We start from the raw sequence: 25,808 nt of genomic DNA, 5'->3' as shown, positions 1-25,808 counted from the left end.
TATAAATAAATATGTCAACTTGTCAGCCACCATCGTCAAACAATGTCTAATTGTATGTCAAGCAAAACAAAAAAATATTTTTGTTTTGAGGAAAACACCTTGAAAAATTGGATATTTACTTATTTGAAAGCGTCTAACAATAATATTGTTTAAAAATTTGCAAAGGTCATGTCATTAGGTACGTATGTAGTTTATTACATATCCTTTATCTATTGCCTCCTAATATGGTGTTTGCGTGTGTTGAGTAAAAAGCAGGTAATGAATTTACGAAATGTCAAAGACAATAAATTCTCGGATGTCTTACACCGGTGATGGATGACCCGGCGACCTACATTTTAAAAGTTTAACTACGTTACTCGACGTTGAAATACACGCAGGAAAATATTACCAACAAACTTTATGCGTGCTTTATGCTCATGACTTTACCCCTGAAACGTATGACCGAAAATGATGTCTGAATGATGTCAGATATAAAGCCGAGTATTAAACACTAATGTTTACTTACATAGGTGATTACCTACCCTTACCCTACACAAGAACCCTTACGGTAGTTTTTAAAAACGGTACTTAGGTAACTACGTTGAATGTTTACTGATACTTTATTGTCATTTAGGTTTTCCAGGATACATTTTAATAAATTCGTATTTAATTTTGAGACCAAACTAGATTTGAAGCTTGATTTAACAGATGCCTGTTTATGGATTAATAAATAAGATTAAAACAGTTTAAGGAAATACTTTAGGAAAAAATCAATTTATTTCTGATTAAACTTAATCAAGTTTAGTTCTATGAGTTTCAAAATTGTGTAGGTATAAGTATGTCACACTTATTTTATGTTGAATATGGGATAAACATGACTGAGTAGTCTTAGTGCCTACGAATATTAGTGACAGAGATTGTGAGAGAGAAATTGTGTGATACATAAATTATTATTCGAACTATAATACCTACTCGTATGTCAATTACCTATGTCAAAACCGTATATGTACCTATATGTTAGGACTTTCATTAAATTTTGAATTGTAACATTTAAGCGTTTGTGGGTGATATTGCATTTTTCATAAGGTAACGTCGCCATGTCAAGACCTGACGTTAAATCAAGTCGAAATTGCATTTAATATTACGTTTTAAAAATACATAAAACAGCACGCTATCAGTTTTCATAAACCTAAAATTAGTAGAAACTAGCATCTCAAAAGCAATCGTTCTCAAAGATAGTCAATCAAAATACTCATTCCATATAGGTATATATACTACTCCATCGTATGGTACTATATATTATTTATAGGTACTTACACCGGCTCATAATTGTATACCAAAACATCAATGCATCATGACCAGCGCATACGTTATCGCCCTGCATCGTGATTGGAATATGATTAGGCAAGCCACAGAGAGAATTCTATAGGTTCAATCAACCACGATTGTTCCACCGGGTGCACAAGGACGGTCGCAGACGGTTTTCCACAGCGCCACTCAACCGTGTCGGTGTTTAGGTAATATAATACGAGTAGGATGAAATTGTCTCGTTGAAGAGGTTAGTGTAACAAGTGTCAGGTATGGCAGATTAACCCTCTTATTCATAAAACTTTACGGGCCTGATTTAGTTAAATTATGTTTTATCCTTTTCTTACAAATACATTAATCAAAATGACAGATAAAGACAAACGATTATTAGCTAATTGAGGTTTGTAGCGCGGCTAGCGCGTTTATGAATAAGGGGGTTAGACAATAACCAAATAGGCTCTGAGGACAAAGCGACCGTACAACTCCGAATACTGAGTACTAATTGCATACCTAAGACTAAAAGTCTAGTCTATTATTAACACATATCCTGACCGTGCTGAACGGGAATACCATAAAGTAGAGCATTATGTTATGATATTAAGAAAATATTCAGGTGGATTTGAGAAGTCGATTTTTTAGGGGACAAGAAACTGTTAATCCTCCGCCTACCACTCTTCCGCCTCATCTTAGAGCACCCCCGCTTAGCTACCAATCCAATTTAAAAAACGTAGACTAAGTTAAAATATCGGTACTCACCATATAAACTTTCAACCGGGGAGTGACGTCCGTTGGACAGACGAAAAAAGAAAACGTAGTCGAAAATTATTGATAAGTACCCTACAAACATTTTGTTGGTGTTATTGTCAAACGAGTTTACAACCGGATCGGACGCTCCCTGCATTCAGAGGGCGTTAAACTTAAGTACACAAACAAAACCTTCCATTAACACATGAAATCTTAAATATCCCCTGACCAAAATCAAGCCGGTTTTTATAACTTATTAATAATGCACAGAGGTCGGACAGGGTGAGATATTTAGTATTTACCTTTTGACATGTCTTACGTCATATTATAAGGCAAATACTTAGCTCACCCTTTCCGAGCTTTGATAATGAATCAACTAAGTTATATTAAATACAATTAAATAAATCACATTCTAGAATCGAATCTTATCTAAAGTACCTGACTGTACCTATTGATGTTAGTTATGTGACACCATAGTCTAATAAAACATGGTCTTCCATTCCCAGAGTGACACGGGCCTACGTCACAACAACATGGCCGCTATATATAGCGCTATCGCATATTATCATAAAGCGCTGTCGCATGATGACGTAGGCCCGTGTCAGTTAGGTGACCTAGAAAAGACGGGAATGGAGTACCAGGCGGAGTATATTATTATACCATGTGTGACACTACACTGTCACTAGCTATATAGCTAGCTATTTACAAAGTTAATTCATGTTTTTTTTTTAATGCAGACCAGCCCAACTCAGCAACATAATACTTGATTTAATTTTAGAACAGCATTGTTGAAAGTACTTAGTCATATACGCCACCTGCTACTGTATAAGTAAGGTTTCCCCTGCACCTATTTAATTACAATTGAAATTCAGTTTAGAATAGTTTAATTTAAATTAAACAACGTAAGGTAGTTAATTTTTTTTGAAGTAATGGGACGGATTGGTACTTGGTATCTATACCATATACATGACATAACATTACATAACATTTACCGATACCTGTTTTTTTTTATATGAATTTTACCTGGAACAGTGATCCATTCATTAACATATTATACGAGTATTAAACGTTTATCTCGGATAATTACATCCATACGAGATATTTAACTACTTATGAATAGTCAGTCGTTATCGTTAATGACTGCAACACTATAAAAGTTGACACTTTGACATATGTTGTGATATTATATTGGTTCAAAAAATGGAAAGTACCTATGTACTGACACGTCGGTCACATTAAAACGTTACTTGATAGGTACAGTCACCTGCAATAATATGTTACTCTTCGAACGCCGCAAAAATATGTGACACGCCCTTATGGCTCTACAAATAAGATTGTGTCAGATATTTTTGCGGCCTTCATTGTGTAACATATTAGTGCAGGTGACTGTACTATGTGTATGTGCCCACTTATTGGCATAAGTATAGCAACTAATTGTACTCTTAACCTTGTATACAGATACAGATAATACTGTAGTAATGTTGCTAATACCTCTTACAGATAAATTATATTATTTATAATATTTTTCGCGCATTGTTGTGAAAGATTATGATTAAAATTTATCACTGTTTACCTTCATCTTAAAGAAATATAATTGATCGACGTATTTTTTCTACCTCTATTTCTCAGAGCTATGATGTTGAACACCCATCACGCTTCTAATTGAACTGAATTATTCGTTATTCAACTACCCGGAAAATTTAAATATTAATCATGTAACTTATCATTTTATACTTTTATGGTTCACACCCGTAGGTAAGGTTCACACAAGCACCACGTTCCAAACCGCATCAGTTTGATAATCGCCTAACATCTCTGTCCTCTCACTAAAATGGAACAAACGACTTCAACGCGTTTTCTGTAGGTACCTCTTTTCTGCAGTTTTGCACTTCACTTAATCCTTTATCTCACGGTTGTATGAAATACATATAGGTACAATCTACTTAGTACTTAGTATATATGATATAAGTAATTGCATCCACATTTTTAGTTCGGTTTTGAACTTGTGATTCCTGCTCAAATTACCAAAAGTAAAATTTATAAAAATTCCAATTACATAAGTATATTTTTAATGACAAGGCGAATCGTCGGTATAGTCGTACAGTTTTAAAATGTCGGAATCCACGTGAGAGATTACCTGCTGGTAAATAGCATTGTTATATTTTGTTAAACCAAACCGCTAATTACGTGTGCGAAATAAAAAGCAATAACAACAAAAGATTCCATACAGATAACAACTTTACCGCTTAAAGAATAGAATTAAAATTACAATAACAGGTAGGTACTCGATATCTATAGGACGTTTTGGAATTTAGAGCCGTGGTCACTCAGGAGTTTGTTTATGTTTCATGTTATTAGCGGTTTGGTTTAACAAAAGATAACAATGTCATTCATCGTCAGGTAGTCTCTCAAGTGGATACCGACATTTTAAAACTGTACGACTATATCTATATATACCCAGATGCAGTTGATATGGACTATCATATGGACAACCTTTGTAATATTGACGTCATGTTTGGCTATATTGGTGGCCCTCTAAAACAAAATGGCCTGTTATTCGTTTTAGATTTTATGTTATATTTAGGTATGTGGGTAGCCGCTTTTAAGATATATCTTTATTGTGTTTGGGTGTGTATGATTTGATATGCATTAGACATTACTCACAGTGCAAGTAACGAATACGCACCTTTATCGAACAATTTGTACTGTTATTTAGATTTAATGGATTTAATTTCACGTTGTTTTATTGCACTAAAACAAAAAATATATAACAGTTGTATTGTACCAACAAAACCACCATTGCCTCATAGATCGGAAATTGCACAGGTACCGCGCATTGCTATTTGTTTTTCATATCTCATGCTCTGAAAGTGGGTCGTTGTTGTTCTAAAAGGTGCGCAGAAAGTGATACGTTTATGCTCTAGCGCAGAAAAGTGGTGTACTCCTATGCGTCCCCGTCCCATGAACAACTGGGTGGAAACAAAATGGAAAAATAGTGTCTTTATTTCCTCGTCTGGAACAATTGGTAATTCTTTAATTTTACAAATCCCACGTTGATCCTTTTTTTATAAAAAATGATGTAAGTAATTTGTTAAAAACAAATTATTCTTGATTTCTTTCGTTGAATTCTATTTACTCGATTTCATAAAGCGGGAACCAAAAGGAATACACCAAAAATATTTTTTTAAACCTTACGCTTGCGTAAATGAGCAAAGGCAGAATCTTATACAGCCACAGTTAAACGTTTGTACGATATTAAATTGGTCTTTAAAGTTATTTAGAACTATATTCATTAAAATAAAATAAAATACAAGATAAAAGTTTCTTATATTATTAATTAAATTGTTATTTAATATTAAAAATACTTTTATTATATTATGACGTGGTGCGGCGCACCATGGTCGCGGTGCGGTCCGGTAGTCTGTTGCGGCTTTTAGAACGAAAAAGTATAAAATTAAAAAAGTACGAGGCAATCCCGCTGATTTTCATACTATAATGAACAAATTATTTTAAAATTGTTGTAGTTTGTAAAAAAATGTGTGTTTTCGTAAATATTGCAATCTAAATGATTTTCGTTAGGGGTGATTAATCTTCACGCATGTAAAGTCTCCGATTGCAAGTAAGTCCTAAGGAAAAAATCATGGCCGTAGGTTTGTTATGTACTTCAATTACTGATTTTGCGAAATTGCCTTGTCTTGTTTGGTTTCCTCGCATTCGATATGAAAAGTAGAGTGTTTAACTCGCGTGAAAGGCACCGTTTCTGTCTCGGACTATTGGCGCTCTCACTGCGTTCGAGCGCCAAACTACCTCGACAGAAATGGGTGCCTTTCAACCCTTGGTTAACAATCTACTATTGTCTTCTATAAGGCACTGTATCATTGGCAAGGCAGACATGTTGAACGAGCCGTTATTAATTTATCATATGCGGCAATTTTACTTCATACAGTAAATTAATAACCTTTTCGTTACCTTTACTTTCATTTTTTTACGTGATTTTCTCCTAAATGAAAATAATGAAAAGGTGAAATATGCCATCGTGTTCTGTTAGTGAACTACCCAATAAATAACTACCTAAAAAACAAAGTTACCAACTCAAAAACATATTAAATTTAACTTTGAGAATATTTAGTTACCTTCTAATAAAATCAATAAAACTAGGTATTTAAAAATGTGTATGTTTAGGAACATACTAACCTACAACACTATAATATGTGACGTTCCACGGGAAAAGGTACCTTATGAGGGTTTCTAGTTTCGGAGATATTAAATGTTTTGTAAAGAGGTGAAAAAATGCTCAATTTTTTTTTATTGTGTGATCTGAAACCTTAATGCGTAACGTTTGTTTACCTGTTTTTATTTTTGTTATAAGTTAGTTATAAGCCTAGTAATGTCGTCTCAGAGTTTAGTAGAAAAGGTACCTTATGGAAAAAAGATTGAAAATTCCCAAAAAAACTAGTCAATACGGGAAAAGAAGTTTGGTAGAGAACTGTATTAGCATTCTGCAAAACTAATTTGATAATTTCAGTTCTGGTTGGGGCGCCTCGCAAATATTATAACCGTACATAGACCGACATCACAAATCCAAGTAGACTGCTATTATACCAAAGTTACTCTCGTCAAGTCTTTCTTAACTAGAATAATCTTCATTTGGTTTGGTCGCATGCAGTAAATCAGCCATTGGTTTGCTGAAAAATGCCAATACCCGACGCATTACCTTATGGAATATCTGAGGTCATTGAACCTCAATGCCGCTTATCTTCAATAGCAACCGAAATATATTATTGATAAGAAATAGACGATTTATACCATCTTAACCCCAAAATATTATTAGTTTATCCTAACTGTTCCATCATCATCATGCCTCATCATGTAACTTGACCACAAGGTACCTTTTCATTACATACAAATTATTGGTCTTTTTTAAGATTATTATGACGAAGAACTAATTAAATTGGGGGCAGTTTAATGTAAATTAATATTTTCTATTCATAAAAGATAAACTATAATATGATTGATATTTTGTAGTGATGTATTATTAGATTTATTTCCATAAGGTACCTTTTCGTAAATGTATGGAGCAAATACTGTTATTGTTATGTAAGTTTAAAGTGGCATAAGGGGTTAAATATAGTATTTAGTTGGGGTTTTAGGATTTATTTCATTTGAATGACAGAATTTCTTTCATATGTGCTCAGAAAAATTGATTGTGTGTCACATTAAAAGTAAAAATATTCAATTTTGTGATTTTATATGAAAAAGTCAGAAAATACATTTTCACCTCTAAATCGGTATTGTTTTTTGCTTAAACTGTCTGTCAGTGTCGTTTTCTAATAGATAAAATTTAAATCTTGAGAGCTCATTGCAATCAATCGTGAAAATGAAATAAAACTTTATTTTCAACAGATTGGTTAGTATACACATAAATCAGTCGATATCAAAAGTTTCTATTTGCATTACAGAACAAGTCGCAATATTTTTTTAATCTCAGATATATAAGGTATTATTATTTGTAGTCAACTATGTAACTTACTTCAGGAACATAGTTTTTTAGGCGGCTAAACTTAAAACTTCTCTATCGTAAAGTTGCTCATTTCACAACATTATTTTCAAAAAATCATATCTCTGTAACTACGCAACCTAGAAGGTTGATCTTTTGTGTTATCGATAGGTTATTTATTGTAGATTACTGGGGTATGCATAACTCCATACCCGCCATAAGGTACCTTTGACCGTGGGACGTCACATATGATCAGAAGTATATTCTAATAGTATGTAATTTAACCTGTAGGTTACTAATTATATGCCGAGGTCAACACGTCTCGGATTGAGATTGAAGCAATTAAACTCCAAGTTTACCTGTTAATTTATGTTCAATGGTATTTTTAACCGACTTTAATTTCATAGAAGGAGGAGGTTCTGTATTCGGTTGTGGCTTTTTTTTTTAACCGACTTCAATTTCATAGAAGGAGGAGGTTCTGTATTCGGTTGTGGCTATTTTTTTTTTCTATGTACGTTCACCGATTACTCCGACATCTGTAGTCCGATTTCAGTAATCTTTTTTTGTTTGAAAGGAGCTACCTCCGAGTTGGTCCCATTTTAATTTGGTTCTGTTCTGATGTTGGGATCCATGAGGAATTGAGGGAACTCCTCAATTTTTAAAGGCACATGCATGGTGTTTTGGGCGTTTTCTTAAGCAACTCGAGCATTTTCTCCCGAATATCACCAATTTGATGAAGTAGACCTGATGATGATGATTATTTTGATGATAAATTGATGATTTTTTTTTATGTAAGTATGTTCAGCGATTACTCTGGCACCTGTGATCCGATTTCAGTAATTCTTTTTTTGTTTGAAAGAAGTTACCTCCAAATTGTTTCCGTATTATTTTTGGTTCTGGTCTGATGATGGAATCCATGAGGAATTGAGGGAACTCCTCAATTTTTAAAGGCACGTGTTAAGTAATTTCGGGGTTTTCTAAAGTAACTCGAGCATTTGCTTCCGAAAACCACCAATTTGATGTACTGCAACTGTAGCCTTACCACGAGTTTGACATTGCATATTCGCTAACGTCTTATGCATCTAAATGTAACTTTTTATGCATCTCGCTCACACTAAGGTTAGTACGAGCGAGATGCATAAGAATTAAGTTACACACATGCTAGCGAATATATCAATGTCAAACTCGTGGTAAGGTGGTAAGGCTACTGATCGAGGGTTAGGGTTAGGAGTTAAGGGGTCAGGGATTAAGGGGTCGGGGAATGGCGGTTGAAGGGTTGCTGGTTCAGGTTTGACTTGTTTGACTGACTTCAAACATCAGTTGGTAACGCATAGACATAAAAAAGGATAATATTTTATTTCATCCTTTTTGAAGTCGGTTTAATTTTTTTTGTAAATAGTTTTTTAATATATGATTATATTAAGATACATAGGAAAATAATATAATATGAATAGGAATAATATAAAAGAAACAATTTTAATTCATGAAGGAAAAGGCAAATGATTTCAGAATGATTTAAATGTAAATATTACAGACAGTAAATGTATTCAGGTATTCACTGAGTAATTTAGGTATACTTAGGAAATCCCCGTTTTTTATGTATTTAAACATTATGTGCAGTTGACCATTTACGGAATGGCCTAAAATAAATTTGAATATAGCAAATAATCGAAGGCCGTGGCGGCAATGTTCGAGTAAACAGAGAAAAATTGACGTATCGGTGGTGTTTGATGAGCGCCTGCGCCGGTGCCGATCGATCACATTATCACTCTGAAATCTATCTGTATGACGGACGTCATCGCTAATAGTCAATACTGTCAATAGGGGGACAAAATTCAGTCGTCGTCAATTGTCAAAAGGGGGAAAAATTCATTAAGATTCATTGATAATGATTTTTTCTAGAGATGCCACTAATAGTCGGCAACTATTTGGTATTCGGCCTATTCGGCCACTTTGCCGAATATTCGGTATTCGGCCGAATGTTGCCTGCACCTACCTAAAAAGAAAAACAACCAAAAACTAGGTATATTTAATATTTAAAAATTTTATCATTTGGTCTGATTTGATTAACTCTAACTACATTCATTAATTCTGTTCAACATAAAAATACATCTTAGCAAACGTTGTGCTTTGTTGGCAAGCAGTTTTCATAATAATTGTGACTCAAAATGTTTGCATGTCATCCGAATATTCAGTATTCGGCCGAGAGAGGGGCCGAATATTCGATATTCGTTATTCGGCCAAATTCACTATTCGGGGCATCTCTATTTTTTCTCTGTCATAAAATTATAAACGATTTTTCACCATCTGCAAATGCGTTAATATTCCGCAAATTTTTCCCGCGAATTAAACCTAGTTATATAGATTTTTAGAATTAGTAAATTCCTAGGAATATTGCATATTCCATCAAAATGGCCATAAGTAAGCGCGTTTCTTTTGCACAAGTATGCACCATACTTGATGCACATATTAAATCAAACGCCCTGAGAAGTGGCTATTGCTAGGGTAAGAGAAGTTAATTGTATCATTTGTATCTAGGGTTGCCAGATGGTCGGGATTTGGCGGGATTCTCCCGATTTTTAGCATGTGTTCCCGATTCCCGACAAAGTGAAAAATGTCCCGAAAAACAGCTTCACGTTATAAAACAATAATTTCAAGTTCCGAACTGTCGTCGAGCGAGCGAGCGACCCGCGTTGATAATACATATATGTAGATAATGAGAAGACATTTTTTTGTATGTTCAAGATCTCAAATAATTAATACTATTTTTATTTAAAAACGTCTATGGACAGAGCAGCTGACGTAGTGCCAATAATGTAAAATATCGTTGTTTTTAATACTTTAATTTGAATGTTTTTGTTCCCGACTTAAGTCCCAAAATCTCGAAAAATTGATATTTTTTCCCGATAATAGCGCCTTTCGATCTGGCAACCCTATTTGTATCGCATGTTCGTTTTTCGGTTAGGTAGGTAGGTTAAGTAGGTAAAATATTTTTTTAATACTTTGCTAAAACGGGGTACTTAATAGGTATAGCTAGCGCGTTTACATTGTGTAGACACAGTAAAGTTTCACTGAGCAATTTATGAGTCTTAAAAAGGTCATCAACGGAAATCTGTTACTGCAGTTAAAATGTAATAACATCCGCATCCGTATCAACATGGCATGGCGTTCATTCGCATTTACTTTTGAACCTTGCATGTCGAATGTGCACCAACGATTTTCTGTTTATTACAGTAGTGTCAATCAAAATGTCAATGGCGAAAACTCGTTCCGTTTCTTTATGTTCGTGCGTTGAAAGAAATGGTTATCGCGCCGGCATCATTTAGCCAAATACCGTTGTCCGGCAATTTGGGCAGATCTTCCGTCTCTGTCACAACTTTCTCTCCTGCTTTCACCTGCTGGACCACGTTTTTTGCCTGAGCTGTGTTTTATGCCAGTGCTATCAAGTTTTCGTAATTTACGATTTCGATGGTTAGTTTGCGGAAATTACCATGGGAAAGAAATTAACCCGCTAATTTAGAAATTACTAATAGATAGAATAATAGGGGGTCCACATTGGCTCATATACAATTTATTATTCGAATATTTCTAATAATACCGCTTTGCAGTCATAATCATCACTTCTCCGAAAATTGTTTCTCATATATTGTTTTAATAGTTTTTTGTACTACTACCTACATTATTCATCATAACGATAAGTTTTCCGTTTTTTTTTTTACTCATAATGTTGTCACTGAGAATGTATCTGTGCCCATAATGTTATTTGTAAGAATTTCTCGAAGACTAAGCCGGGAGCATTTGCTCTCACTACGCTCGCTCACTGTGAGGGTCACAGGATTTCGGTTCTGTGAGGTTCGCAGTTCTAACCTAACCTAACCCACCTTTCTGGCAGCATTTCGGTTCTGTGAGGGTCGCAGTTCTAACCTAACCTAACCCACCATTCTGGCAGCATTTCGCTTCTGTGAGGGTCGCAGTTCTAACCTAACCTAACCCACCTTTCTGGCAGCATTTCGGTTCTGTGAGGGTCGCAGTTCTAACCTAACCTAACCCACCATTCTGGCAGCATTTTGGTTCTGTGAGGCTCGCAGTTCTAACCTAACCTAACCCACGTGTCTGGCAGCATTTCGGTTCTGTGAGGGTCGCAGTTCTAACCTAACCTAACCCACGTTTCTGGCAGCATTTCGGTTCTGTGAGGGTCGCAGTTCTAACCTAACCCACCTTTCTGGCAGGATTTTAACCTGACTTGACCTACATTTCTGTTTATTTTTGTCTTTTTTTTCTTATTTAGAATTTACTATTGCAGGTGCATGCTGCCATAAATAAAATCAAATATGTCGAAATCGATATGTCGAGTAATAATAAATTTAGGTAAAAGAGATATTTATGTAGAATGACATTATGAATATAATAAATTCGAAGTTCCAATGAGTATAATTTAAAATGAAAATGTATAATGATCAAATTAGGATGTAAAAATGTATGAGATCATTTTCGGAGTTTCAATAATCGAATTTGCAATTTTATATGAACTTTGGCGCACCCAATAATAGGTTGTCGATGTCGATCTTAAATAAAATTAAATATTTAAAAAACATTTATTTCCATGCAACTAAGGCCCATAGATACATGTGTATATCTTACAAACTAGCATACAGTCAGCAGCAGAATTAGCTAAGCGGGCGAGGTGTTCAAAATTACTTTGACACGCTCTTATTCTCTTAAAAATAAAGATGTGTCAAGATCATTTTGAACACCTCGCCAGCTAACCAACTTCTGCTGCTGACTGTACTTATAGGTACAGTAATAAAAATTTGAAAGCTAAATAAAAATCACTTCGGCGACACAGTTTTCTGTTGCATGGCCTGTTCCGGTGTAGGATGCGGCAGATTCCCACGGAACCGACCGGCCCACTGTGGGCTGAAATTCGGCTCTTATTGACATAGAAACCAAAGTTGTTATTTTTAATATTTTTTGATTGAAATAGGTTTTGCTCAGCATTATTATGGTAACTTTTGAATTTGGGACGATTTGGCATAAAGAGTGTTATGAAAAATTTAAAACCTTATTTTGCTAAGCCCTATCCGGGTCCTAGTAGTTATGTATGTGCCTACCTAGCATTAAGTTGCATGTGCCCACTGTACCTTCTTGGTTGCAAATAAACATTGAAATTGAAATTGAGATACCTTACAGGGATAAGTTCGCCTTTGTACCTTTATTTCTGTAAATATTATGTAAACCTGTGTTGTGTACAATAAAGTGATTACTAACTACTACTACTACTAATATTCCTTGACAATCCCAGAACATGGTAGCCATGGTCTTTTTAGTGGATTGCGTTACCTTCGCCTTCCGAGGCCGCTGTTCACCATGACGATGCCACTCCTTCGATTCATCATAGTACAAAACCATTGTTTCGTCCCCAGTAACAACGGACTTCAGAAAACTATTTCCATTCTTTTTATATGCATCCAATACTTCCTGAGAGCACGCTTTTCGTTCACTTCGATGTAAGCTTAAAAAAAAGTTTACACTTCCTGTTGTTCTAATCGCCGTGAAATAAAACCCGCAAACAATAGAAACCCAAAAACTATATCCAAAAGAACAGGATAAATATGACATATTCTTTTCTTTTTTTTTAAACGGCCAAATCATTCCAGCCAGAAATATTTGGACCGCACCTCGTATATTGAAAATTACCTACTCTAAAAGTCCGACCCCTGTTTATAATCATATGAAGATGAATAATATTTGTTTTGATTACTAACAGACACGATGACGATAGTTATGTTTTTTTTTTCGAAAAAAAATGTATGGAGCAGGGACAGAAAATCTATTTATTTCAAAAACCGCAAAACAAACCGTAATATCCTCGCAGATAGTTATACTACGAATTATTTGAGATTTTTTGGCATAGTAGATATATCCGTCACGGGTGCGTTTTTTTTTAAATCGTTAATTGTTTCTATGGAAAAGTGGTACAAACCGAATTCCAAATTTTACAGTTTTTTTTTATTGAAATGGGTTTTGCCTATCATTGTTATGCTAAACTATGAATTTCAAACGATTTGGCTTGAAAATATTCGAGTTATGATTTTTTTTTCGCTCCTAATTTTTAGGTAATCAATAAATCGAAACGACTCAAACGTGGCATAGCTAATATGGTTAATATTAATATACATCAAATTACTTAAAAAAATATTTCATAATGTCAATATTCAGAGAGGAAAATAGGAATGACGTTTGTATGGAGAAACGGCCGTCCCCTTTCCTCTTAAACTAAAGAATATCCATAAAATATTCTTCTTATTCAGCCTTAATAATCGCCTGTTAAACACGGAAATCTCGCGTGTCCAAAGGTTTGGTTAACGCTTAACGCGATAACACGCTAATTACATGGATAAAAAAATACAGGAATTGTAGTCACGCATAGAACCTACATTTTGAGCTCTAATAAGACAGTTTATTATAGACAACATAAGTGTTACAATCTCGGGTTAAATTGATGAGATGATAGATAATGGGAGTAATTAGCTTCTTATTCCGTTATCTCAGGCAGTCATTAGAGAAAATATAATGTACTAGAAGACTGGTTTTTAAATTGTAGTAGGTACCTACACCAAATAATTGGACTTATTAAAGTTGGACTCTGATCCTTCCAGGCGTCACAGCTTTATATTTACAATTCAATACAATGGGCAGCTTCAGAACAATGAAGATATAATTGGTAATAATGTACGATGATTCTCTCGCATTTACATTTTATCATGGTTTCAAAAGAAACTTTTTAAAATACGGTGGCCAGCCAGTACTAAGATGAAAAATGTACCGCATTAAAGCGAACGCACCCTTAACGATAATCATACAAGAAGACCGATCTGCGCACATTCCTAATCCTTTTCCTAATTTTACGAGTTAAGGAATTTAACGAGCAAGCATTTCCGAAACAGTCGCTTTAAAACACAACAAATATTACCACCGGGCAAGCAATAATCAGCCATCTGTCAATGGAATAAAAGTTTTAACGTGTGCATTTCTATTGCGGTGCAAGAAGATCGATCAGCGGACCGGGCGGCCTTCTCTTGCGTTTCCCAACGCGCACGCGAACGACGGAAGGACGCTCGATACCTGCGCCCGCGCAGGCTCTAACTCAATCGATTCCATTTCATCAATAGACTGCGTAGTCTGTAGATTTATGGTTATGACACTTATGACCTTAGCTGCTACTTTGTTGCCTACCTGCATTAAGTCGCAAAGGAAAACTGTAACGTAAACATTTATTTTTATCGCCATCACGTGGTATGGTACGCTAAATTTTTTCCTGTTTATTCAATTTTCCATTTGACAAACGTTTTTAATTTTTTCGTCATGTTTTTCGTTTTTCAATCGTTAATTTTGATATTATTTTCCTTATACAAAGGTTGTCCAACGCGGTTCAACGTGGCAACGCGGCGAGCGTGTTGGGCTCTTTTGAATCTGGAAGGGCACGGGGCGAATTATGTGACTAGTTTTTGTGTTGTTAGTTTAGAGACATTTGTAATTTTGTAGTTAATTCTGATATACATCCACACCTAAAAAAGTAAAAGAACTCAGGGTTCGCTTTTGGCAACCTAATCCTAAGTACACTTAGTTAAGTCAGTCACCTTTTATGTGAAACAACTGCCATCTGATCTTTCAACCTAGAGGGGGCATAATTTATTTTTGGATTTAGTCCGGTCTTACCTCAAGATTTTTCTTCGCCGGAAATAAATGATATTTCGTAGGTAGCAATAAATGTAAGTTTAAAGAAACACATTAGTATGAGCTGGAATTCAAACCAGAGCTCATCTTTTGATGTTAACAGGAAGATTAAGTTTACAGGTAGATCATTGACATCAATTAAAATCCGAAAAAAGTATTTTAAGAGTAGTTTCCTTTCAAAAGTGGAAGTAAATACATTGCTACAGTAATGTTGTTGTTAAATTCAACTTATCTACTTATACTTAATTATTACAGCTAATAAAAGAATATTGAAAGAATTTATTTGAATAGGCAACCTAGCACTAGTCAGCAGAGGCTAGCAGGTTATTAATAAATTTTATAATACATCCACTTACGACGCTAAACAGTCAAGGCAACGTCAAAGTCACGTATATTTAGATTACACAACCTCTTCTAAAATCACCACTTTACTGACGAATATTATGACCTGTTATAATGACCAAACCCAAGGCCCCGCTAAAGTATGAGGGCTTAGCTGTATAATTAACTTCAAATGTTGGAATATGCAAAGCAAAAGAACCTATTATTTACTGAGAATTCAGTGTTGTAACTAATAAGCATGTTAGTTGAAGCGAAATATTCTGTAGCGAAATAAAATGGCCGGTAACACAACCAACAGCTACAAAACTATACTTCGATAGCCGGCTATTGTTTGATAATGATAACAATCGACAATTTAATATGAATTCAATGTAAGTGCGTAGGTACCGGGCGACCGAAGCTTTAGCTTAAATGAAGGTATTGAGGTTATTTCGTTTGTCATGCCTTTATTTAACGTTTGATGTTTGTTCCTTTTTTTATTCGAAGGTTAAATCTTGTAAGCATGATTTGAACTAAGTAGTTCCTGATGTTTGATTAAGTAGAAATTCAGCATTACTGAGTGGCTTGTCAGAATCGTCTTCATTATTAGTAGGTAGATGAGTGACTAAATAACAGTGCTTTTTTAAGTTTTTTATATACAACTGAGTACCATTTTACCCATAAGGAAACAGAGACGAGCCGTCTCCTTCCTCACACCTTACCTCCTACCTTATAGTTGCTCACGTCACATAGGTTGAGACTTGGGACTGTGGTTGTACACACGAATAGAATTTCCCAATTACTCGTATCTCCAAAAAAAACATTTAAGTTTTGTAAATGATTTTTAATACACCAGCGATCGCTCCTATATACTTTTGAAGCCACCAGACAGCGCTAATATTTTGTCGTATTCCTAAGTACATATAAAGAAATATTTATTTTCCATTAACCTTTGTGAACAGAAGTCTCAAGTTCATCTTGGATACTAAACGAGTTATATAAATTTGAATGCGACCATGTTGCGAAAGTTATAAAAGTTTAGTGAACTTACCCGTATACAAGTTTTACTATGTTTTAGTCTATACCAGTATAAACTAGACGTTAGTTGAGAATAATATTTTGTTCAAGTATAACTAGTTTGTCAACGTAAGTATTGAAATAAGTTACTTAATTAAGCTACGATTTTATAACATGGAAGGTAGTATCGAAAACGTTGTAAAATGTATATTAATACAGATATTATTATATGATTATGTTTGCGAGGTAAAGGTTACAGTGCTTGCCACGCTAATGCCCAATAGTTGCTAATAAATGACGTAATTTACCTTAGAGCGTTTTCACATTGTCCGATCCGATATCTGTGCCCTGTTTATCAAAAGCTTGTAACTTGTAGTACAAGTGGAAGTCCCTTTCTAACAAAAGCTGTCAAGAAGGGACTTCAACTTGTATTACAAGTTACAAGCTTTTGATAAACATGGCACAGATAGATATCGAAAAAAAAAATTATAACCAGTGATCGGAATAGGCAGAGTATATTTACCTACACTTGGTAGAACAAAGTCATGAAGTGGAGACTTCCTTGCGATAACATTTTTTTCCGGGACTTCCCGGATTAAAAAATCAGTTAAATAAATAAAATCTCATAATGTATCCCCAATGTAAGTAAAATTAAATTGCAACCACAACACTACAAGTTTGTACTAGTTTACGAGTGATAATATAACATTATTGTATTTATATTATTTCAAACTTGTCCGTCTCTTTTACGCCAATACAAGCTGTGTTTAAGTGAAAAAGATAGTAATAACAGTATTACTATCTACTATGTTAATTGTACTTTCCATTGTTATTTTTATTCACGAAAACTATAGAATAATTCAAGTAGCACTTACAAAATTACAAGAGTCTAAATTATCGCTAGCAGAATATTTTGATATTATTGACAACGTTAGATGTGTTTTGAACTGGTCATCGAACGAAATAATAGAAAATAAATTAGAGAAAGTTATAGAACGCAATCCTGACTATGACATAGTTAGAGAAAAAAGTGAGAGAATTGTTCAAAGGATATACACGCAGATGATGATTTGAATTATAATTTTGCACCACTCACATCTGTAGACGTTGAACGGTCATTTTCTACATACAAATGGATTTTAAGCGTGAAAAGAAATAGACTGAAAATTGAAAATATGGAAAAAATATAGTAATATATTTCAATCATCTCCAGGAGAATAATAATAGTACTGAAATGAATGAATGTTATGATTATGAATGTGATTCTGATAGTGACGACAAACAATTTTGTAAATTAAATGAAAATGGGACTTAATCGCGTAGCACTTACCCTAGCATAAAAGTAACTAATGGAAATCAAGTGCGGGTAGTTCCAAAAACTCGTATAGCTAGAAAATGTTGACACAAATCCCTACCCGTATGCCTCTGACTACGGACGTAACGTGACATCCGAAACCTTGGGCCAAATATTAAATATAAGTGTTACGCGATTAAGTCCCGTTTTCATTTAATAATAGGTATGTGTGAAAATGGTGTTAGTTTAAATCAATATAATAATTTTGTATTTGTGAATTGAGTTGCAATGTTATTTATATTTAGACTTAATAAAATAATAATAACTTTGTACATAAAGAGAGTTTATTAAAAATAAATATAGAAGAATCCGTTTATATATTGGTTGTTTTATTTTATGCCTATTTATTGTATTGAAGCAGTTTGCATTGTTTTTTGTACTATCCAGAACAATATTAATTATTCGGTAAGTTCCCGGGACTTTAGTCCCGCAAAAAAATGTTGTCGTAAGGAAGTCTCCACTTTTTATCTATGTTCTACCAAGTGTAGGTAAATATACTCTGCCTATTCCGATCACTGATTATAACATATGTTTTTCTGTATTTATTTATTCATTTAAGAAATCTGCATGACAAAATAAAAAAGTTAACCCAAAAATGACCGACTTCATGCCACAGGGTATTCTCTGACATCTGTCTTTTTCAAAGGGGCCATCCGATATTCGATATCGGATAAACACTTCCAATAATTTCAGACAGGAGACCCTGCGTTAGCTGAGGGCCGATAACTTTTGTTATTGTGCGTATAATATGTGCCGCTCAACCAGGGACCGCGCCCCAGAGGGCTTACCGCGAACCACGTTCGACGTGTTGAATCCCTGTCACACTTACGTACGAATTTTCAAGTGCCACAGAGAGGCAACACGTCGAATGTGGTTCGCGGAAGGCCCTCACCCTCACCCCGCGGCCCGACATTGTGTATGTAGGATCCTACATCCGATATCGATCCGATCGATCCGAGTCCGATGGATCGGACAATGTGAAAAAGCTCTTACTCGTATCCAGAATCAGATAGATTAAACTGAGCTGACATTTGCGGGTGTGTAGATTTTCATGAGATTACCGCGTTAACGTGCAAATTTTATATTTTTCGTGGATTAAAATTACCTACTTTCGTTTACGTAGCTACATAACGTGGTTTAATTCATGCTGACAAAGTTGCAAACAAGTTAAATTATAACAAGTCTTAATCTTAGTCATATCTAGAATCAGCACTGACTTCGTGAACTTGACCTAGTACCTACAATAACACTTGTCTTGTTTGATTCGATGACATGACATAGAACACATACGTTCACTTATCGCACTATGTGCATATTTTTTCAATTGTTTATATTGCAAATCTTGATTAATATCATTAAAACCTTCTAGAACATTAATACAGATTGAGCGAGCACGTAGACGGTGAGTAGGTATAGTTTTTCACGTTTACATAACATGAACAACCAATGTATATAGCAGCATTTATAATAGTTTCCTTCCGTATGCTCTATTCATTGTGCTGATGGAACTAATTTCTGAATTAAATACAAAGAGTTACCACGAGATATTTTCGCAATTTTATTTTAAGGTAAATAGGTAAATAATTTTCTTAATAGAAATGTACTATCTGCCATAGGTAAGGTATATATTAAGTACCTAACTATACCTCTATATATCTATTAAGTATCTAACAAAAATCGATAGTTGTTCACTTGTCTTTTAATTTTAAGAGGCACCTAACAAACATATCTTATAAACATATCTTCATATTCGTCAGATCAAATTTAAAAATATGTATACTTAACCTAGTTTGATTCGGAACATTTGACAAACTTGACCGCAATACGGTAACATTTTACTTAATGAAAAATAGTTAAGTATCTTGAGTCTCTAAGACTTTTCTGACCTTCACGTCTCTCGTTTTTATAAGTTGGCCGTCTAATGCCCATGTTGGTAATATTTTTAATCTTTCCAAATTTATCCCATCCCAGTTTATTGAGTTACTTGCGATTTGTATTTATTTTAGGTGTAGGTAGGGTACCTATATGTATTCAAATCTTACGGGTATTGGTCATCCATCCTCGTAACATAGGTATGAGATTTGGTTAGGTGCAAAAGTTTGTGACTTGTGATTAAATAGATGCATACTATTATTTTTAACCGAGTTCAAAAAAAAGAGGTATTCGACCGTATTTTTAATATTATTATTGTATGTACTTAAATTAAGGTTTAAATAATACGTACCTACTTAATTTTACTTTATCTATCTAATACCTTTAAACGAGCAAATTCTTGTTTATATTTCGGGGATCTCGGAAACGGCTCTAACGATTTCGATGAAATTTGCTATATGGGGGTTTTCGGGGGCGATAAATCGATCTAGCTAGGTCTTATCTCTGGGAAAACGCGCATTATAGAGTTTTTTATGTTTTCCGAGCAAAGCTCAGTCTCCCAGATATTGTATTTTAAACAGAATAAGAAATATTTTTATAATAAATATTTCCCTTTATCCTCGCAGAAGTTGATTAAAACATTAATACTTATTTAAAATTTCGCTTTTTTACTTACGTTGGCTAGGCGCGAAAATTTTATTTCCAATATTTCTGTATTTAAGCAACATAAACACTTTTCCTTCAATCTTATAAAACCTCCAGGCTCAGGTACATAGAACGGTTAATTCAATGTGAGACCGGCGAGAACCACGATCGCCTTGAAATACTTTCAAACCCTCGTGAACTATGCGAAAACATTATACACGGCTACCTAACCTAAACATTTGCCAATGCATCCTTTAAATGAAAACTCACCAAATCTCCAATCACACACAATTCGGCAGCCGGCAGTCAGCTGTTCACTCACTTCTCACTAAGTCGTTGCTCGATGGCTTGAATACCTTCAAGGTAACGAACACGGTCGGTACTATAATACCTTTGGATTTTAGGCCTTTGCGAGCGCACGCCGGTGTGTCTCGGTTCGACGCGCGACTCTGATCGACTGAGCGTACAAGCGGCGACGGACGTTGCGCGCGCACGGGGACCCACTGCAGACGACCTTGCCGCCAGACATGGGGTGACTACCCTAACCTCGATAACAATATTGGCGTAAAGGGTGAGAATTTTATCGCGGTATGACGTCTGGGCAAATAGAGGGTACCTATGTGGCGTACGCACAACACGCGCGATTTGCACGCGGAGGTACTTCGCTGTATCTACCTACGCGTAAAAAAGTTGAACATTGTCATGCACGCAAAGACCTTGCACATGTAGAATGTTTATCGCGAATAATAAGATAAGTATGTATATTTTTTTGTACGTTATAAATTACTTAACATATTAAATATGACCCTCTGGCACGCCGGGCACGTTTCGATAGGTCTTTAAAAAATATTATATTTTTTATAAATAAAGTGATTATTTTCAGATAATCTAAACCGTAACTTTTAACTACGTAAAAAATAATAATCATATTTATTTGCCAAATTACCTATACATAACAAATAATTTATAACATTATGGTTTTTACGCTTTCACTGCTTACCAGAAGCGCTACGGCGTAGCACGCCCGTAGCAAAAGCAAGTACTAGACGAGTACCCTACACAAACAAACATTACAAACGTATTATGATTTTAATAATGCGGTAAGAATGACATCTGAATTAGATATGGATCTGATCTGTCAGTGGGGCTGTCCATAAATTACGACATCTTTTTTTTACGATTTCTGACCCCCCCCCCACCCCTAAAATCATCCAAAAATCATGCTTCGAATGACCCCGTTTCCTCCTACGTCATGCTAGCCTACCATCATCCGATGTCCAGACCCCCCCCCCCCCTAATTTGAAATGACGTAAGTTATGGATAGCCCCAGTGTCAAAAGTGACGCTTTTTGTTTAAAATTATTCTAAATCATATATGCTTCGAAAGTGTGTCCCAATCTCAATAAAGAATTCACAGATTATTTTATATGTAAGAGCTTTATTTTTTAATTTTGTAAGTAAGTACCTACCTATTTATCATCATATAATCAGGGCGTTTTGGCATTATTATTATTACACATCATTAGAACGATTTTTTTTAAATATTAATACATAATTATTCTTTATTGCAAATCAAATTTGACCTTCGGATAAATTGATGTTTCATAAAATGCTAGCAAGTTTTATAGAGCCGTATAACATTACACATAACAAAAAAATGCATTCCTCTTTTTAGTGTTCCGTACAAAACTTTGTTCACGGAACACTTATGGGATCACTTCGGTCTTGTTTTTAATTCAAGTTGAAAGGCTTGAGGATTTTTCAAGAAAAATTAAACAAAAAAATAAATAAATCTAGGAGCACAAGAATATTGCAAATGATTGAACACATCTATTATTTACAAAGATGGGCAAACATGGGATAATTCATAATGTGATATCTGAATTTATTGAACATTATCACCACGCCTGCGCCATCTCTGTCGGACTTCATGTACTAACAGCTCATCACCATCGCATACCGAGTTCGCATGTACAGCGGAATAACATGGTACAACTGTACTAGTGCCTGTCATTGCTACTAGATGGAAACACTGTAGCAGAAAAGAGGACTACTAATACTATCCGGTCGAAGGACCATACATTAGGACATTAAGAAACAACGTGAAATATACATACCTTCATTCAACCTTACGTGTATTATCTTACTTATCTATAAACAAACACTTCACGAAGATATTATCACACTTTTCTCTGGAGTTACTCAATAATCATTTAAAATGCTGTTGCATCATTAAATAACCTCACAAAGTATGGAAATCAACCAAATAACCACTGAAAAATATAATTTCTAATATGGTTTTCATCTATAATCGCAGTAACGAACGGATCACCTAAAACATCTGACATTACGATGTCTAGATTTTCTATGGATTTGACGTTTTGTTGTTTACATGATAAGACACGTAAGGATGAATACACTTTATGCAATACATTTTCCGTACACTAAGTACTTTTAATAAAAAAACAACGGGTTGCACTCCGGGAGTGCCGGCAGAAGTGAAAACTCAATAACATTGTAACAGTTTTTCGATCAGTACGTCTACCATCAGTTTTTACATTGACATAACGCTCACCTCTACGTAATTTACTTTCTGTACATCTCGCTTGCACTAATATGCGAGTACGAGCGAGATGCATAGAAAGTAAGTTACGTAGACGTGAGAGTATATGTCAATGTCAAAACTGATGGTAGACGTACAGGTAACGTGTCCGTCTTACGAAGCGTCTAACGTCTTACGCTGTCGCGAGTTTAACATTTTTTCCCTATCACAAAAAGTGCACAGCGCCGCTAAAGAAGTTTTCACTTCAAAAAAACATGATGAAAGACGTACAGAATGTTTTGGATGGCCCCTGACAGTTTTGGCAAAGATACCTATTACTTTTTTAAATGTCATTTCGTGGAAATCTTGAGGGGCCACTTTTAACCAATAAAATATAATAGAATGAGAATGAATATTTTTTACCGGCTTGTGCCAAGCATTTTATAGCTATTGTATAAAACATTTGTTGCAACTACTAATTGCGATGGTAAAAATTTGTTACTACATACTAACTTAATTATACACAAATTGGACAGTTAGCAGGTTTGAATCTTTACTTAGGTACTCAATCACATAAAAAGGGTCAATGGAGTGGAATGTAACATTGACACAGTTCATTTAAATCCCTTCTCTAAGGGGGAGGGTCAGTAGGCACTATCGTAACACTAGCATTCATTGCAATGCAACATTGTTAAGCGCCTCATTTACATCTAGTAATCATCTCATTATATTGTATATGAATTAAGCTGTAAAGTCCGGGACATGGTAATTTGTTTATTATCTGTAAGTACAGATTTCAGACATCTAATCCCGAGTTTGATATACCTACGCGATGGATAGTAGTATTAATTAATAATTTTTTCACCACACCAGCTCGGAAAGGCTTACTTTGCACTTCAAAAACGGATTCACATGTGAGGCAAAGTAATCAAATGCAAATTTTGAGTTGTTTTCTTATGTTTGCTGGTAGAATTGACTTTTAAATGATGATTTTGGATGATAAATATTTAATAACATTCATTTGAATTTGATTTGGTTTAATTTTGTTTGATATTTTACATTTAATATTTGCCTTGGGTTGGTGTGGTGAAAAATTTTGTGTTTCACTCGGGGGTAAATTTTGTTTAACCCTCGTGCTTTGAAACCCTCGCAACTGTGAAGATGGCATATTTCGAACCACTCGCAGCGCGCATGGTTCAATTTTGGAATCTTTCCCTTGCTCGGGTATCAATATTAGCACGAGCGGTTAAACAACAACTTTGCACCCTAGTAAATAAAAATATATATGTACGAGTATGTATTATTATCATTTCTCATGCTCTGAAAGTGACTCATTGTTTATTTACGAAGCGGGTTGAAAGTGATACGTTTAGAACCTAGAGTTTTACTTTAGGTACATATACATAGATATATATTTTTATCATTATTATCAATGAAGATTCGGTTCAAAATTGATTTCGTGTAATTTCACACGGTTAACAACGTACCATATAATTTAGAAAGTATTTCTATGAAAATAACTCAGTAATTAACGCGGTTTCATGTGAGTGCATCTATAATTGGCTCATAAAATTGGTAAAATATTGGTATTTATAACTTAATATTTCTTTACTTAATTACACGCTATAGGTACCTATATTAGACTTTATACATAATATATTATTAAGTTACAGTCGGTTTTACAGAAAGGAGGGTGGGCTAATTGGCCCTTTTGACTAATAAGGGCAAGCAATGTCGATAGGAATGCATTATCAGAAAGAGATAAGAAAAGGAATTATAAATGACAATTTTACATATCTACCTACTTAACGTATTTTAAGATTATAGGAACGTTCAGTATGACCTAAGTATTATATGCTGAATAGATTTAAATACAGTCCTGCGCTTCGGCTTGGTCATGCTTACGCTTTACGCTAAAAATCAGTTTTATGCAAAAGTTTGCGAGTAGATACTTAACTGTTTGCATGAATTAGCACAATCACAACTATCACAAGCACACCAGAGACTTTGTTTAGGCTTGTCTAAATATCTTCTCATAGCGGGACACAGAGGCGAGAGGACCTACAGTCCCCCAAATTGTTCGCTGAAAATTTAAGTAGCAAACCTATAAGAAAAATTAAATAAAGGGGAACAAAAAAACATATGAGTACCTAAAAGTCTGTTACTTAATTATATTTAAATTAAATAGACAGCTTTAACAAAACTTTTAGTTTGTGATTTGTACTTCTTTCCTATATTGCGATGTGCATTTGTGCCATACAATACAATATTGCCATAGTCGTGGTATTTATTGTTTCAACACTTAATTTCGTCAAATTGTTGACATGGGTATATATAATTATACCTTCAAACGACCACTGTGCAGTCATGGCATGTCCATAACGAGCATCGCTTACATTGCGAAAGCCTGACGAAACGCACCGTTAGTTTATTTACATGGCTACAAAAGGTAAATTTGTTTAAGAAAACCTTAAACTTAACATAGGTACTTATTTGTACTATGCCTTTCAAATGCAAAATTTACTAGCTCTCGTAGTTTTAGCTAGTTATAAATAATGTAACCAATAAAATTATATATGTAAGCTATATATTTATTTTCACCACATCAGCTCGGAAAGGCTTACTTTGCACTTCAAAACGGATAGCAAAGTTGCATTTTATTCACATGTGAGGCAAAGTAATCAAATGCAAATTTTGAGTTGTTTTCTTATGATTGCTGGTAGAATTTACTTTTAAATGATGATTTTGGATGATAAATATTTAATAACATTCATTTGGATTTGATTTTGTTTG

At 34.6% G+C, this 25,808-nt stretch overlaps 1 protein-coding gene across 1 annotated transcript in view; it reads right to left on the bottom strand.

The window, feature by feature from the left end:
- Positions 1–20,966, bottom strand: part of LOC134797670 (estradiol 17-beta-dehydrogenase 11-like) — a 59,124-nt gene extending 38,158 nt beyond the window's left edge. The window contains exon 1 of the mRNA XM_063770013.1: positions 20,745–20,966. The gene's annotated coding sequence lies outside the window, so the exon portion shown is untranslated. The remainder of the gene's footprint in view (positions 1–20,744) is intronic.
- Positions 20,967–25,808: the final 4,842 nt, after the last annotated feature.

This window comes from Cydia splendana, chromosome 15, assembly GCF_910591565.1.
Source record: "Cydia splendana chromosome 15, ilCydSple1.2, whole genome shotgun sequence".
Classification (NCBI taxonomy): Eukaryota; Metazoa; Arthropoda; class Insecta; order Lepidoptera; family Tortricidae; genus Cydia; species Cydia splendana.
This window is presented reverse-complemented; position numbering and strand designations above follow the sequence as displayed.